At 40.4% G+C, this 16,912-nt stretch overlaps 1 protein-coding gene across 5 annotated transcripts in view; it reads left to right on the top strand.

The window, feature by feature from the left end:
- The window catches only part of hivep2a (HIVEP zinc finger 2a), a 79,242-nt gene that overhangs the window by 51,176 nt on the left and 11,154 nt on the right, over positions 1 to 16,912 (top strand). For 4 of the 5 annotated variants that reach the window (XM_048207359.1, XM_048207360.1, XM_048207358.1 and 1 more), the window contains one exon: positions 8,960 to 9,112. The gene's annotated coding sequence lies outside the window, so the exon portion shown is untranslated. Of the gene's footprint in view, positions 1 to 8,959; positions 9,113 to 9,164; positions 16,826 to 16,912 lie in introns of those variants that run through there. The other variant, XM_048207362.1, reaches the window with a different exon arrangement.

Genomic DNA, 16,912 nt, shown 5'->3' with positions numbered 1-16,912 from the left:
TTCCTAGAAGTGTCTCTTGCTAAAGTGTGGTCATGAGTGATGAGTGTGTGAAGAACTCTTGCAGTAGTTCCTGGACTCAGTGTCACCTTTGTCCTATATGTGGCATTGAGGTTTGTTCATTGGAAATGTCATTGGGGTTACGGAAAAGTCTTATGAGCAACTTCCCTTCAGTGTGAAACTCCTTGACTTCCTGTTAGGCCGTCCGTCCGTCCGTCCGTGCGTCCATCTATCTATCTATCATACTTGTGTGACATTTTCTTTAAGATAAAAAGGGAAAAATTATGAATGAAACTTGGTTAAAAAGTTTCGATATTGATAGCCTAACAAATAGAATAGACTGATGAATAGTTTGTGAGCAATGATAAACAAAACCTAAATGAGGTTGAGGTTTAGTTTAATCTGCAATTGAATCATTTTAATTCTACTTCCTTACATTCAAATTTAACTTGCAATTCTGCATCCTGTTTGCTACCTTAAAGGTACCCTAGATTATGTTTTTAAAAGATGTGATATAAGTCTAAGGTGTCCCCTGAATGTGTCTGTGAAGTTTCAGCTCAAAATACCCCATAGATTTTTTTTAACTGCCTATTTTGGGGCATCATTATAAACGCGCCGATTTATGCTGTGGCCCCTTTAAATCCCGTGCTCTCCGCCCACAGAGCTCGCGCTTGCCTTAAACAGTGCCTTAACAAAGTTTACACAGCTAATATAACCCTCAAAATGGATCTTTACAAAGTGTTCGTCATGCATGCGGCGGATTATGTGAGTATTGTATACTGTTATATTGTTTACATTTGATTCTGAATGAGTTTGAGGCTATGCTGCGTGGCTAAAGCTAACATTACACACTGTTGGAGAGATTTATAAACAATGAAGTTGTGTTTATGTATTATACAGACCGCAAGTGAAATGAAAATAGCGACGGCTCTTGTCTCCGTGAATACAGTAATAAACGATGGTAACTTTAACCACATTTAACAGTACATTAGCAACATGCTAACGAAACATTTAGAAAGACAATTTACAAATATCACTCAAAATATCATGATATCACGGATCATGTCAGTTATTATTGCTCCATCTGCCATTTTTCGTTGTTGTTCTTGCTTGCTTACCTAGTTTGTTGATTCAGCTATGCACATCCAGACGTTCTGCCCTTGTCTAATGCCTTTCATAATGATAATGTTGGGAACGTGGGCTGGCATATGCAAATATTGGGGGCGTACACCCCGACTGTTGCGTAACAGTCGGTGTTATGTTGAGATTCGCCTGTTTTCCGGAGGTCTTTTAAACAAATGAGATTTATATAAGAAGGAGGAAACAATGGAGTTTGAGGCTCACTGTATGTCATTTCCATGTACTGAACTCTTGTTATTTAACTATGCCAAGATAAATTCAATTTTTCATTCGAGGGCACCTTTAATTCAAATTAAATTCTAAATTACAAATTGGATTGGAAGTTATAATGCATTCAAAATTAAAAATTCTTAATTGTGCACAAACCTTTCGTTTAATATTTTTACACATACTGAGGCACTAATTTCACTTTTGTTCTTTTTCTCCATATATTCTGGGTACAGTTTGGTTCAAATGGAAGTTCAGAAGCAGTTCTTTCTAGAAGTTGTACTTTGGAGATACAAAACTGATTCCTCATGGAAACTTGTCTATAAAGCCGTATTTAAATGTGTCTGGACACCCTCATTGACTGTGAGTTCCTCCTGATGTATAGAAGGAAATATTATATACTCATTCTTCACTTGTGAGTTGTGTATTGCAGGTTTCAGGAAATTTCATCATAAATCAAGAAAGTCAGAGTTAGGTTTGCGGGGATGGAAGGAGTGGCACCGTGTTACGAGACTGCTGCAAAGGAAGTGCTGTTTACCCCCTAGGAGAAAGCAGTGGGTTATTGGTTAGAGGATGCTGGTGAAAGCAGCTGGTTTCTCACTACAGGCCTATCAAAGACCATTACAGGAAGACCCTCTTCCTGCTGCAATACCTAATATCCAACAAAACAAAAAAAGCCCTGCGTCACCTCAGATCATTTAGCAGGGAATCGTACTGATCCTAAAGTATATATTCTCCCATTCCCCTCTAGCCAGCCATCTGGAATGATGTTTTTTCTGTGAAAACCTAAAAGGTGGCAAATGTGTTATTTTGTGTTTCATTCTGACTGGTGCCATTGTTGATTGGGTGTTAATAGCCAGTGCTGCCTCAAGTCTCCTGACTCCTCAACCTTGAGTTGGTATGTTTATATATGGTGGGCTTCTATAAAAGAAGTGCATGACTCTCGCAGGGTAATGGCACTGTGCGGTTGTGCTGCCCAAGCCCATCAATTACACAGCCGTAAAGCTCTCATTTCAGCCCAAATAGCTGCCATTGCTGTGTCAAAGTCCCCACCAAACTGCCTGGGTACTTTTAACAACTGCCCTCCCCCTCAGCTAAAGTAAATTGGTGAAAAGGCATGTTAGAGAGAAAATGAGTGGAAACTGGACAGACGGGGCCTGGATGTATTTTACAGACTGACTCAGACACCAGCTCAGCGCCAGCTTCTTGACTTGTATAACAGTGCAGAGATTGGAACAGATAGAGCGAGCTTGACTCACGGTGCTATCATGGAGAATCTGCTCTTGTTTTTCTTTAGTAGAAGAAGGAGAACAGAAGGACAAGTGGGCGGACTTGCCTTACACGGCAAAAGACAGATGAACCCAGTGACCTTGGTGTGGTCCTTGAGGAGAGGTTCTTCTTCGGCCCTCGGCCAGCGTGGATGCCGGGATGGGGTGTTCTACAAATGGGTTCCTCTAGCCGTTGTCTTGGTGTGCTTGTTACGGTTCAGTGTTACTATCACACCCGATGTAATGTGCTCAGCTTGTGCGATATGTCACACTTTCTCCATTTCAATCTCAGGGGAGGATTCTCTTGGCAGCGGATGGACTCGCACTGACGCTGGCACTGGTCCTTCGCCACGGCCCCCCTCTTATCCGAAAAGAGTGTGCTGCTTGTGAAAGGGGTGACGGGGATGGTAACCGGTTCACTCATCCCCCCAATGACGTAAATGTCACTTCCCCCTTTCAGTCTGGGCCTTAGAGTCAGATGCACTGGGTTGGAGAAGATGACACTGATTAGCTCGCTCTGGGGGCGACTGTCGTGGCTTGCGCAGGATGGCCGTGGCACTCTGTGATTAATGGCCATTAAACACCATGTGGCTCCAATTTGTTGCAGCCCAAATCCTGTCTCCCAATGCGCTGATTACAGGGCGAAAGCCCAGCTCTTCTACACCTGCTGGATTGAGAAGATGCTCATTGTGCCTCGTTCTTGGTCACGTGGTTCCACTCTTTAGATAAACAAGCAATGAAGAGACAGCACTCCCTCTGGAACTTTGCCTAATCAACGTTGTGTGTTCAGGGCTTTATAGCTCATCTAAATCACAATAAACCATGAAACTTAAATATTTTTGTTTCAGCAGTTTTGTTTGACTAGAAAACCTCTAGAGGTATTTGCCTCATGATGTTTCAAATTAGTCACGAGCAATGAATCAATTTCTCACCTTTTAAGACTGGACAACTCGTAAAATCATTGAATACCTAACATAATTTTCCACAGGGGCATGTGGCTGGTTCTGTTATGTGTGTCTTTTATTATCTTGAAGGCATTTAAATTGTTCATGATGTTGGAGTCGTGATATAATGGTTGCTGTACACAATTTCTTTTATTATATATTATTATATAATTATATAAAATAAAAATGTATATATATCGGTGATGTTTTAAAATGAGGAGGCAAAGTCCTCACATTTTTTTATATACTGTATATCAAATGTAAATATATGTTCGTAATTCTTAATTTTCCTCATTAAATAAACATTACATAAAAAAGAGAGACCAAATACAATTCTATTTTGTATTTTTTGCAATAACTATGTAATGTTCTATTTATAAAACCAAGTATAAATTTCATCAAGTTAGTGTTTTTACGCATTTTTACATTTATTCCAAAATAATAACTAAATGCAGTAACAATTTAAACAATATATTTTATTTGTGAACTAATGTTCAGCTTTTCTTTTTAGTAGTCAACTTATTTTCATCAGTCATCAATCTTGTACACACTGGTCACAGACATGGAGACTTTAATTTCCCCAAGCTGATTGCTCACTAAAAAAAACGCCACAGTCATCATGTTTTTTAGGCCATTTCAAGTTTGATTTTGACGTGACAAAGTGGTGAAATAGCTTTATTGTCTAGTTGTTTACTTACTTTTTAATTAGTCTTCCCATTAACGCAATCATTGTCTTCATTCAGGCCAATGAAAACTCGCACGAAAACAAGAGGCGGGATTTTTGCGTGAACCAATCATATCTAAATGTAACCAATCATATCCAATCAACCCCACTGCATGCTTTAGGGGTTCTATTTTAACTCAATGAAGGGAGAGGAGGCATGCCCCCCGCTGTAGCTTCACCTGTTACTTTATAAAAACAAGTGACTTTTACGTTTTTTAAATAATGTTACATTATCGATTTTTAATGTCGATTGACGATTATTTTCTCATCCATTTTTTTTTGAGGAGACGCTGCCTCCCTTGCCTCCTCTGAGGAAACGCCCCATATATATATTTAGGTGCCTTTATTTATTGCTTTTGTTTAATTGATACTGTTCAGATACTGCTCTGAGTTCACCAAACATACACACATGAAAGTAACTCTTCTGTCAGAGTACAAATGTTTGGATGGCCAACCCACTGACCAGATGTGAACGCTTTCTTAGTCTGCTGTAAAGATCAGACATATTAGTTAAAAGCACAGAGAGCCATTCTTGCCACTTTAATTTCAGATCTTGGTTTTAACCCATCATTGGAGCTAATTTGAGTACGAGTCAGCCGGTGCCGTCAGGAAATCCACTTAGCCCGATTTCCCGGCTCTTGTGAGGGGTAACATGACACTGGAACCCAGGTGTCAGGGGAACACTCACCGCCCAACAATAAAACGTGACTCTGATGTCATGACCGCAACTATGCGCCAAATTCCTCACCGATGCACTCATCTGTCAGAGGTGCTCTTTCCATTAGAACGCCCTGTCATGAAGAGACATGGGAATCAAAGGGTGGAAGGAACCAGAGAGAAAGACAGAAAGGGGGGTTTCAGTGGGGGATTGTGTGCAGCTGGGGCTGGAGGAGAACAACAGAGCCTACTGATTTGTTTGTTTGCGCTGGAAGACATGTGATGGTTTAACGGGATCCTTTCCTTTTTTTCTGCCTTCTTTTTTAAGACTAAGCTAAAGGAGGGAGCTGTCACCTTTGTTGGTTGTGTCATTTGTCAAATGTACTTTCCAGTTTCCTTCCATAAATTTTTAAGCCGGCCCATTAAATATAAGGTAATTGCATTGTCTCTATATGGTGCCTGGAGCTACAAGTCCTATTAAAGAGACACAAAGGCAGTGAGTGTTAAGAGTATTTAATAAAAAGTATGGTATTAATTATGGAGGAAGAGGAGAGAGCAAGATGAGAACTCGCGCTGCTGCGAGGGTCACGAGTGCCATTTCAATGTTGGCACGATTTGCTCATGAAGCTGTCAATACTTTGCATATCGATGATTTGACTGGTGTCGGGCTGATCTATTCTGGGTATCAACAGATCCTCCTCACCCTATTATTTGTCCCCAGCTGGGCTTCATTAAACTGACTTCCTCAAGTAAAAAGAGTCTCGGTTTTGGAAAGGATGGCGTCATGGTTCGTCAGACATGCAAGAGAATGCAATACGATACACGGGCAGAGATTTAAAAGAGAACGAGTACAAGAGGAAATGAAAGAGAGCGTTGAGCGCAATGGAGGTGTCAGGCTGAGGCAGGTGCACCTGACAGAGTGCTCATTGGTTCCCATGGTTGCAGGGTCGGTACGATGAGTGGCGAGTCAGAATGCTGACAGCTTCACTAGCCCCAGGGCCCTTCCTCCTCCGTGATACATTTAGCTTCTTAATGCCACCTCAAATGATCTTGCTAACTTTCCTGTATTACTCTGCATGAATTTTTTAGCACCCTGAATAATGTTGTGGAAGTGAGGCAACAGGAAGGCTCTTCGCCTTGACAAATTTTATTTAAAGGATGTGGTCACTGACCACGTGCAACATTAGAGCCGGGTCAATGTAAATAAGGGTAATGCACTAAGCTACACTCAGCTGCTTGTTTTTTGGGCAGGATGTGCTCAATAACCTGCCTGTATAAATTGGTATCTCAGATTCTGTGACTCATATACTGCAGATTTCTCCAAAGAAGTACATAAATAACAAGACAAATCTGGCATTGTGCCTACATCTTTGCACGCAACAAGCATTAAAAATAAAACTTGAATGTTTAAATAAAGAATTGTTTAAATGTTTTTTTTTTTCGGGTTTTTTTGTATATTACATAAGATCCATCTGAACAAGTAGGACTTCCTCCTGGTTTACCAGGCTGCTGGAGGAGTTTGTGTTCTCTCACTGAAGTAAATGAAATGGATTAGTGTAGAAAAAGCTTCATAATAATATATTTCCTGTGTCAGTTCTGTAATCCTATTCAATTTAAGACAAAGAGGCAGAAAATGGTGTGAGGATGTTGGGAAGGGGGTTGGAAATGCATTTATGGCATGACATTTTATGGTGCTTTTTCCTCTGAAATCGTTTTGCAGAAATTACTCAGACCATTGAAATAGAAAATATGCATTCACTTGTCACTCTTTACATTTTAATTCACACACTGTGGAGTGGCACGGAGCATAGTTTATGAGAGCTTTGACAAAATGTGCCACATGTCCTCAAGTACTTTCAAATGATAATTTCCAGGGAAAAAAGTGGAGGCATATAATTACAGGCAGTTATTTATACCCTGTACATCTCCAATTCATCGCCTGTTCAGTTAGCTAACTGAACAGCCCTATGTTGGATCTCTATTTTGGATGTTTTTTTTTAAAGCACTCGTCATTGCCCCATCACAGCACATCTCCGTGGTAAGAATAATTTTTCTTGCAACCTGTTGTGGGTGAGCTCCTTGGTAAAGTGTTTTGAGCAAGTAATCAAAAAGCATCATAAGCCTACATACTGTAGATTGTAGAAACCATTGGCACCAGTGGTCTCGAAGATCTACGAATAACAATGCTTTTGGAAGCCAGCCCAGCTATTCAAGCTACTTGCTCAAAACTTTCTCCTTCACTTGAAGGGTTCACCCAAAAATGAAATTTCTATCATTAATTACTCAACCCTCATGTCCTTCCACACCCGTAAGACCCGTTCAACTTGAGAACACAAATTAAGATATTTTTGATAAAATCCGAGAGGTTTCTGATCCCCCATCGAAAGCAACTTACCACATTCATGGTCCAGAAAGGTAGTAAAGACATTGCTAAAATAGTCCAAGTGACTACAGTGGTTCAACCTTAGTGTTATGAAGCGACGAGAATACTTTTTGTGTGCAAAAACAAAACAAAAAACATGACTTTATTCACCAATTTCTTCTCTTACATTCTCCTACGCTTCCGGGTTCTGTGTCAGAACACTGACTCTGACCAAGTATTGGCCAACCACTGTAGTTACGTGGACTATTTTAACAATGTCTTTACTACCTTTCTGGACCTTGAATGTGGCAAGTTGCTTTAGATGGGGGATCAGAAACCTCTCGGATTTTATCAAAAATATCTTAATTTGTGTTCTGAAGATGAACAAAGGTCTTACAGGTGTGGAACGGCATGAGGGTGAGTAATTAATGACAGAAATTTTGTTTTTTGGCTGAACCTTTAATGTGCATATGTAGAAACAAATCTCTGCTTTTTGAAAGATTTTTCAAGCAACTGTCACTCTTACAATTTGGATAATTTACAGAGTTTCCTTTTTAGAGTTTAGTTAGTGGTAGACAATTGGATTCATAAAAGAATGACAATAAAAACACATTTTAAATCATGTTCATCCAGCACAGTACAGTAAATGCATCAGTTCTTGTTCATTCACTCTTAATAATATACTTTGGGGCCTGCTGTGGGTTTACTGGCACCAAAGTCCTTGAAAGCTATTTCATCAACCAAAATATACTTCACTTCATGCCTAGTCTGTAAGGTTGATGATTTGTACCTTTTTAAGAAACATTTTTTGTTATGAAGACATACTAAACCTTCCTTATACTGGGATCAAAAGATTTTGAAAGTCTGATGTCTTGATTTGGTGTGCAGTGCGATATATGTGAGTCCTGGTGAAAAGGGATTTTTTTTTTCTCTGTTTTTGCGGGTGAGAGGAAGTGTTGCCTGTGTTTACCCTGGGTGAGCTCCACTGCAGATTGTGATGCAACCTCACAGAAATGTCTTGTTTTTCTGGGTTAGCTGAGCTTGTCTTAGTGCAGCAGAGCAGCATAATGGTGTTTGTAATATCTCCAGCCCTGGGGCACATTTAAGATTGCGAGGCTGAAGAGCACAGCTTGGCTGCATTCACTCCAAGACAGGGAGCATAAAAACATGGTGAAGCATGCTTCTCTCGATGGGCTTTTGGAGAGCAGGCCTCAAAAGCACTACAAAGGCCAAACAAATTGTTTAACTTAAGAACTAAAACTATAAGGCCATTGTCAGAGAGGCTTCTTCTGGTATCTTTTTATGAAACTGCAAAAGTCCAAGAACAATTTTAGAGAATAATGTGCAAGATACATTGTACCAGCATTCAGGTGACAAAGGAAAGGTTGAATTTGAATTTGTACTGCCATGTCTCATAATACTTTGCCTGTATTATCCCACAGACAAGCTCTTCATTGCAATATGGTTTGTACATAAACACATCAGAGGATTCATATTAATAGAGTAAGATTGCTCCAAGGGGAGTGGAAATATTGTTCTAGCAGATGCTCAGTTCCAGTTTATTTATTCGATATGAAGAGCCTTCAGCTACTCTGATAGTGTCTATATGGTCTCATATCATTATTATCATTAAACTTGTTTCGTTTTATTGTTTCTACAGTGGTCTGCATAATCTCAGCACCCTGGCCAGGGGATCTTACTTGTCACCTCACTGCCCAGCCTTTGCCTGCCTAACCCGACTACCACAGAGGACGCAGCGTGAGGCCTTTACCCTGAGAAACAAGCAGATCCCAAACTTACAGAGAACCTTTGGGTGAGTTCACAATGTCACACCACACAAGAGCAAAGACAGCAGGATGCAGAGCCCATGGAGGACCCAGGTGTTTAATATGGAAAAAGTGGAAAAGAGAAGTTAGGGAGACACATGTTTTGCGGGCTGTGCATCTGGCGGGACCGTGTGCTGAGGTTGCATGCCTCACAGATGCAGTAGGAAGATAAAAGTGCATCGCTGATGATGTTTGATTTACCACGGCTAATAAAGCTCTTGATTAGCATGCGAGTGGAATCATATACATGCATCTATATTTAAGAGAGTACCTAAGTAAGTTTTAAGATTAAAAAGGTTATTTTGGTATCAGTTCCAGTTTTTAGTCCTCTAAATGTAATTTCTAATGTCCGTTTTTGATGGCTTAAGGCTGGAATACACTATAGGACTTTTAAAATCTGAACAGATTTTAAAACACTTGCCGACTTTGTAAATGGTTACAGAGAAAATCTAGACATACACTTAACAACTGAGGATTTACACACTTTCAAATAGTTTCAAACACTAGTTTCAAGCTCACTCAGAATCATATGCCGCTGGTGCTCTACAATCGCTCAAAATATCAAACATGTTTGATAACCGCCGACTGAATAGAATCAGTCTGAAGTTAAAAAAATCAGAGTTTGTGCCCATCATACACTAGCCAAAATCTGCAGATTGGCTCGGACTTTTAGCAACTATCGTCAACGGGTCCAGACTGCAAAATTCTAGGCAAAGGTCAAGCAGTGTATTCCAGCCTTTAGTCTCCTACAACAGAACAAAGATCAGACCGTTGAATCTTTTCCACAGTTCTATGATGTGTTTGTGGACACCACAAATGCTGGTGCTTCAAAGCCTGAGCCCAAAACAGTGACGGTTTATTTTCAGTGGTGCTCAGAGTAGTGGCAGCCAGACGTCCCACTCGTGCTTGCTCGCCCACCAGTGATTAAGCTTTTAACCTCGGACAGTGACTAGAGTCTTTTATTTGTTTTACTCCAAGAGGCCAGGGCACACTTGTGGCAGATGTTTCAACTCGGGATCACAACCTCCAGATGCTCTCTTGTTTTGCACCTTCTCTTTCTAGAATTTTGGCAGTGGACATACTTATGAGGTATACTGTTCCACTTGCTTTGGCTAGTCCTGTGCAACACCTTTTTTTGATGTACTTGCATCCAGTAAGCTGTGGGGAGACCTTCATGTGGCGGAAGGGTCGACATGTGTTAGTTTACAAGATCCATGCTGTGTCCAAACCCCTTTAAAGGTAGAGCCAAGCTAAGACCTCCTTAGTCATTTCCCTTTGGATTCTGTGATTTTAAATGTCAACAACTAGACACAGCTTTTACGTTTATACATGCTTCAGTTGACTTTCTAATGTAGGTGAGAGGAAGTGAAAAAAAAGAAGGATATATTTCAATGAAGCGTAATGTTGTAAGTGGGGAACCAGTAAGAAAGACAATTAATCAGTGCCTCCACAGCTGCTTCCTGACATTTCTGCAAAATGTTGTGGAAAATTTAATGAAGGCTAGCTTGTAATGGTTTCAAGCTTACCCAGTGGAAAATATGACAGTCTTTCCATAGACAATTAAGACCAACATGAAGCCCTGTTTTTCACTTTTTTAATCTGTCTTTCCTTCCATAGGGCAGTGTTCTATGTTTAAGCCAAGGCTAAATGGAAACATGTACATTAAAACAGATACAGCTGTGGAGTCTGAAAAACCCCTAGGATTGTTGGCGCTTTGCTAAGCAATCTAAGCAGTGGCACCTACAGGAAGATTTAGTGTCAAATCACACATTCCCTCCCACAGTCCGCAAGGCGGGCATGTTTTTAAACACTGCCTCCAGGAATGTGTCATAAATCCATCTAATGACCTATACATGGTGCTGATGATCTTTACTCCATTTACTTCCATGACGTTTTCCTGCATTGCACCAGTCCGCAAATATGCAGCTCTTGTTTTGGGAGCGGGTTATTCACAGAGAATGTTTTCATCTGTGCCGTTTTCAATTATGGAGCTATCCTGTAATTACATTGCTTTGCCCCATATTGGACTGCTGGTGTGCCTCAGAGTCCCAGGCCAGACCTCTATCCCAGACTGGGGGACATTTTTCCTTCCAGGACCCCCCTTTCTCTACTGGTCGGTCCAGTCACTAATTTGATTGGTAACAGTATCTCGTGCTTGGGCTTTCAGTGTGGCAGTTAAATTAGACGTGACCTCATGTTGAAAGGGATTTCTTCTATCCTTAATAGCTGTTGTGTTTTCTATCAGCAGGCACTGCCTTCTGACCTGACACCCACAGCAGAACTTCGATTGTGGTATTGCTCCAATATAGACCTCTTTGGTGACAGAGAAAGAAGATAGAAAGAACCGCTGCTTCAGTGTGATAGGTTTATTCAGGGCTTCCCATCAGACCCCTTCAGATGTTTGTTGGCTTGTAGCAAATAGGTATCAGTAGCTTTTTTCAATATTAGGACATAAATGGCGGACATAATAACTGGGCACTTTCTTAACTGCTGTTACTGTTCATCAAGATAAATCGCAACATTTCCCAAACTGAGACAGTGCTAATGTCTTATTTAATGACTGATGTCAAGGCCCAGTCAAATTTTAGCGCATAGCAATTTGTTGAGAGAGCAGCCGTCTGGACAGATGATGTTATTTAAATAATCACCATTGATATGATTATAATGACAAGCTAATGGATAATGTGTCCTTTCCGCTGCCGTATCTCAAAACTAATCAGAGCGAGCGAGCGAGCGTTTTCTCCCTCTTCTTTATGCCGTGATATTGTCCTTATGAAAGAATTGCCCATCATTTCTATGAATGTGAGTCTGTTGATGCTTGATTTTTCCGGTACATTCACTCTCTCACTCTCGCTGAGTTGCTGGCATCACAGCTGCTAGATAATTACGCATTCGACCAAATGTCTTGAAGGGTTGTATGCACCTCGTTTCCGGCTGCGCATGGATCACAGCAGCACTGCCATCCCTCTCGGCCCACACAGGCAGAGAATTAGATGGGCTGGGTTGTGTAACTGAAGCCCCTTTCATAACGCAATTCATCAACACCATAACCCTGCATGGTATTCATGCCTTCTCCACCCACACAGGAACAGTCACCCACTCTCCTCACCCCGTCTCGAGATGGCTGTAGATGCTTCCCACGCATGCTTTCTCTCTCCAGTGCACACATAAATGTTCAGGCTCTCCAGTACAGAGTTTTAAAAATACTTCCCCTTTGCTTTAATGGCTTTTTCCTCTCCTCCATATAGCTTTCAAAGACTGGTTTATCTGTCTGATCTAGGGGTGTCACAATATACCTGTCTTTTGCCTAAATTAGGGCGATTATGGAACGCTAAGCTCTCACATGTAAGGTCTGCTTCATTCATACCTGACGCTGGAGGGCTCATTCGCACAGAAAGTCCACAAGTGAGACTCATAGGAGATATGAAACTTAGGATGTTCCAGGAAATCCCTAATATGGACAAAGACATCCAGATATTGCACACTGTAGCTGAATAAAATGCAGATAGAGGCATTTTGACTGATTTGAGAATTAACACACCATTGCGACAGTATATGCTTTATCTGTGTTCTTCAAGCCATCTTGGGTATTTTCATAGTGATAATGTATATGTATAATGCAATTCCAGTCAACACAGCCTTTATCACTGTATAGAATACCATAAAATAATATAATTTCTGCCTCATTTTCTGATAAGAAGCCACATGACGGAAGTCATTTCAAACTGGTTGCCATTTAGTGTAATTGTTCCTTTTGTATGCAGTGGTGTGATTCTTAAAAAAGAAAAGAAAAAAAAAGACCTGCAAGTGAGCCTTTTTATGAACTCCTATCAATCCACCTATTTCCTACTTTCAGAAGGCTTTGAAGGCATTGTAGCTATTGTTAAGTAGCGAGTTATGGAAGTCCTGTGCCCTTGGAATGTGATTGTGATATTGCCGATGTGTAGAACTCCCCTATGCTGACCATCTGGACATGATTTTAGCAGGCCTGTGTCTCTGTGCTGGCCTCTCACCCGGCTGCATGTGGAGTTGGATGAGTCGCCTGCCCAAGATTCAACTTTGGAGTCTTAATGAGGAGTCAGTATGACACTCCAGGGGGCTGACTCACACACATTTTGGGTGATACATCCTCTGGTCCTGCTAACACAGACCAAAATCACACCGTAAAAGTTGCTGGATGAGCAAAAGGTGAATCTTGCAGGGAGCTGAGATAAACTGCAAAGACAAAAGTTCCGTGCGAGTGAAGGAAAAGGTAATGTGAGGATAGCATTAGTGTGCCATAATTCAGGATTGTCTCCGAAATTTCCTTTATTTGAGCAAACGGACGATGGATTTTTTCAGTTAAAGGAAGTTAAACAAAAGAACAGCTATTGAGATCCTTCCAGCATGCAGTCGAGGTTGCTTGAATAATTGCTTTGAAAAGACATGTGCCAGTTCCTTTAAAACAGAAGATTTTATTGTGGTGTCCTTACTTCAATCTATTTTCATACTCATTCTTATCTGCTCTGTGCCAGATGATAAAGCTCAGTTGGAGTAGTAAAAGTTGCCTCCATCACTAATGAGTTGGGATAGCTGGAACAAGGGCCGTGGAAAAATCAACTTAGCAACCTCTCCTCCTCTGCAAGAGTAGTGGTATTCGTGCACACTTGAAATTCCCTTATGGCAGTAAAGTTACTCTTGAGACAACCAAGCAAGGTGTAAGCAAAATTTAGAGCACAACAACAAGACAAATACAAATAAGGTGCAAAATAAAGTTTAAGGGAATGACCACAATTGTTTTAGCAGTAGGAGTTTGTCACTATAACTTCGATAACCACTGAATTGAAACAATTAGCAGCTTGTTGAATTATTCAGTGTCTGTCCTACAAGGAACAAAAAATTGTCCCACTTTGGACTCCGGGCAATGAGATCTGGCTTGTGTACCTCCCCAGCATCATGGCTGTGATGTCATGGGGGAGTAGACAAAAGGTGGAACCCAATCTCTGGAACATACCGCTCGGTGTCCAGGTGCACCTCAGTGAACTACATGATCTAGTATCACTGTCCACCTCCAAAGAGTCCATTAGCTTAAGTATGTAAACTGCAGTCACATACATATCTCCTAATTATTTATCGAGTCATTTGCATTACTGAATTTGCAGTTCTTTGTACTTAAACCAACATATCACACCATAAGGGCTTTGGACTGAAAAACCATCCCTTTAAAAGGTGGGGAGCGGTAAATGGACAAGCTTGACTGAATTACTCTAGTTGTTTATTGCTATAACCCTGTAACTTTGGCAGGAGCTAAACAGCTAGGCAGCTGATAATCACAATGCCTGTTAAAGAGCATGACTCAGAATATTTTAAGAACATACTTTGGCAAAATAGGTCTGCTTTTATTTTATTCTTTATTTAGTTAGTTGTTCATTTCTATATTTATTTGTTTGTAGTCTTGCAGTGTCCTGTGGTGAACTTCTGGGAGATTAGGCATTTCCACTGCGTAATGGCTTTAAATGTGATGGCACTTAAAAAAGACAGGGAGTCTCCCTTCAAGTGAAAAGGATATCCAAATGGCTTAGAATGTGACATAATGCCTCTCCAAATCCTTTTAGGACTGCTGCACCATGCAGCACTCCTTGACAAACAGACTTTGAGAAGACTGATGTTAATCCTCTCACTGGAATCTGACAGCAGAACTGTAAAATGCATAATCCTTGCATTAGATTAGGTGGTGTATTTTTATTCATGAGCAAGTGTCCTCATAAAAGTTTTTATGTTCTTTATTATACTGGTATTGTGCATCCAGTGTAGAGACCTCGCTGTGGCCCCAGGCTACGTACCTCCTACACTTTGTATGTTAAAATGGGGCAGGAAGATGAGTGGGACAGTAGACAGCGGCGTACTGATCTCAGCCATGCAAGGATCACAATAATCTTTGGGCATAAACAAGTTTCATAACCATCTAACAACATGGGGTGGTTGAAAAATATGTTTTGAGCTATGTGTGTAGAACAGGACTTACTGTAGATTCACAGGGCACCAGTAGAAGAGAGCACAGAGACGTCATGTCATGTAAGACTTTTGTAACATCTTTTGGTTTATGTAATATGACTTAGTCATGCTATTCCAAATTCTGATGGATTTGCTGTGAATGGAGGCACTGCTCTTATCCTCTTCACAGTATGTGTCCCACACATGTGCCCTCAAATTGTAAGCACATCAATTTGCCTCTTAAAAATATGCTTCAAAGTATTTTTAACCTGCCTTTAAAACATAGATTATGCAATTCATTCAGTAGATATCTCGCCACCCAAAAATCCATCATGTCACGAAACTCAGGAAAAAAAGTGGGGAAAAGCATGAGTAATAGGGGAGGACGGTATGACAATATGTATGATGGTGACGATATAAAGTGTCTATTACTAGAGGTTTTTCTATATTGTTTACATTGGTAAATATCCATGTAGCACAGTACTACTTAAATTTATTAACACTTCAGAGTGATAAAGATACATGGCATGCATGAATGAGAAAATAAAGTGCCTGATGTGCAATAAGCAGAAAAATAGAACTCAATGCGACTCATGGCTTATTGTACTTGAATTGTCAAAATCCCTGTCTTGGTGACTATTCATGAAAACAGTTTTGTCCTAAGTGAATGTAAACATTTGGGAGAAGACCAGATGTATGTCAATACAAGTGACAGCAGCTATATCTATCATATCTATGTCCTTATAGGAGTGTCAGCAGTATCTGTAGTTTCTGTGTCATCATTCTGAAAGCCTCACTAATATACACAATTTGGCAGAAATTTTGTTGTGCATGTTGCTGTAGGAAACAATGGCTGACAAGGCTGCTATACAATTAAAATCACTGCTTTAGTGCAACAGCAACTGAGGAGTTCAACTCATGGTTTGTCTTGGTTTGTGAACACATACTTTCCTGTGTCAGGCATGGAAGAATTATGAAAACAAAATGAACCAAAAGTTAATGTTTCAAGTGCTATAAATACCAGTGGTTTTTCTGCCCTGCTATTTTTAGTGCTCACATCGCCTTCCAGACACCAGCGTCACACAGTTTCCTCACTCATTCTCAAGCAGCGCTGTCTGTTGCAATCAGAACGAGCCTGAGTTTAAGATATACATCACACAGAGAGCGTGATCATCATCTTCCCTTTACAAACACATTCATGTTCTATTTATTGCTTTGAGTACTGTAAAGTTGTACAAAAAGCTGTCCAAAGTTGTTCTGTACCTTGACACCGTATTTTGCTTCCTCCTTTGTCCTTAAGTGTTCACAGTGTTAAAGTTTTTCAAAGCTTAGAAAAACCCAAAACTCTTAAGGAAGAAAATGCTTAGAGTTTGCCCTTTAAACACCCACCCACACTACTTCGAATGTCATTTGCATTCCTTGGGCTATTTTTATATGTTTGTGTCACTTTAGGAAATGAGTGGGCAAGGTTGTTAATGATGACTCATGAGCAGAGGGAGGTGGTAGCTCCTCTGCATCAGTTCATTGAAAACTCTTGACACACTTGCTAGACGAGAAGTACACATCTGTGCAGCTGCCTAGATATCAAACTGAAATAAAACAAGAAAGCAAGCTGTATTTGAAGTATGATGAGCAAGTCACATGATCAACTACCATACTGTTTTGTTTAGACAGCTGAGTATGATTTTTCCCCAGCTTATTTAGATATCAACTTTCAAAATCTTAAGGTAGTAGTGTTGGATATGTAGTATTTTCTTTAATACATTTAGAATCTTTGTCTAAAAAGCAATGTTCTAATTTTGGTTTTATTTTTT

The sequence above is a fragment of the Megalobrama amblycephala genome, linkage group LG11 (assembly GCF_018812025.1).
Source record: "Megalobrama amblycephala isolate DHTTF-2021 linkage group LG11, ASM1881202v1, whole genome shotgun sequence".
Taxonomy (NCBI): domain Eukaryota; kingdom Metazoa; phylum Chordata; class Actinopteri; order Cypriniformes; family Xenocyprididae; genus Megalobrama; species Megalobrama amblycephala.
Note: the sequence above shows the minus strand (reverse complement) of the source record. Positions and strands in the feature narration are given on the sequence as shown.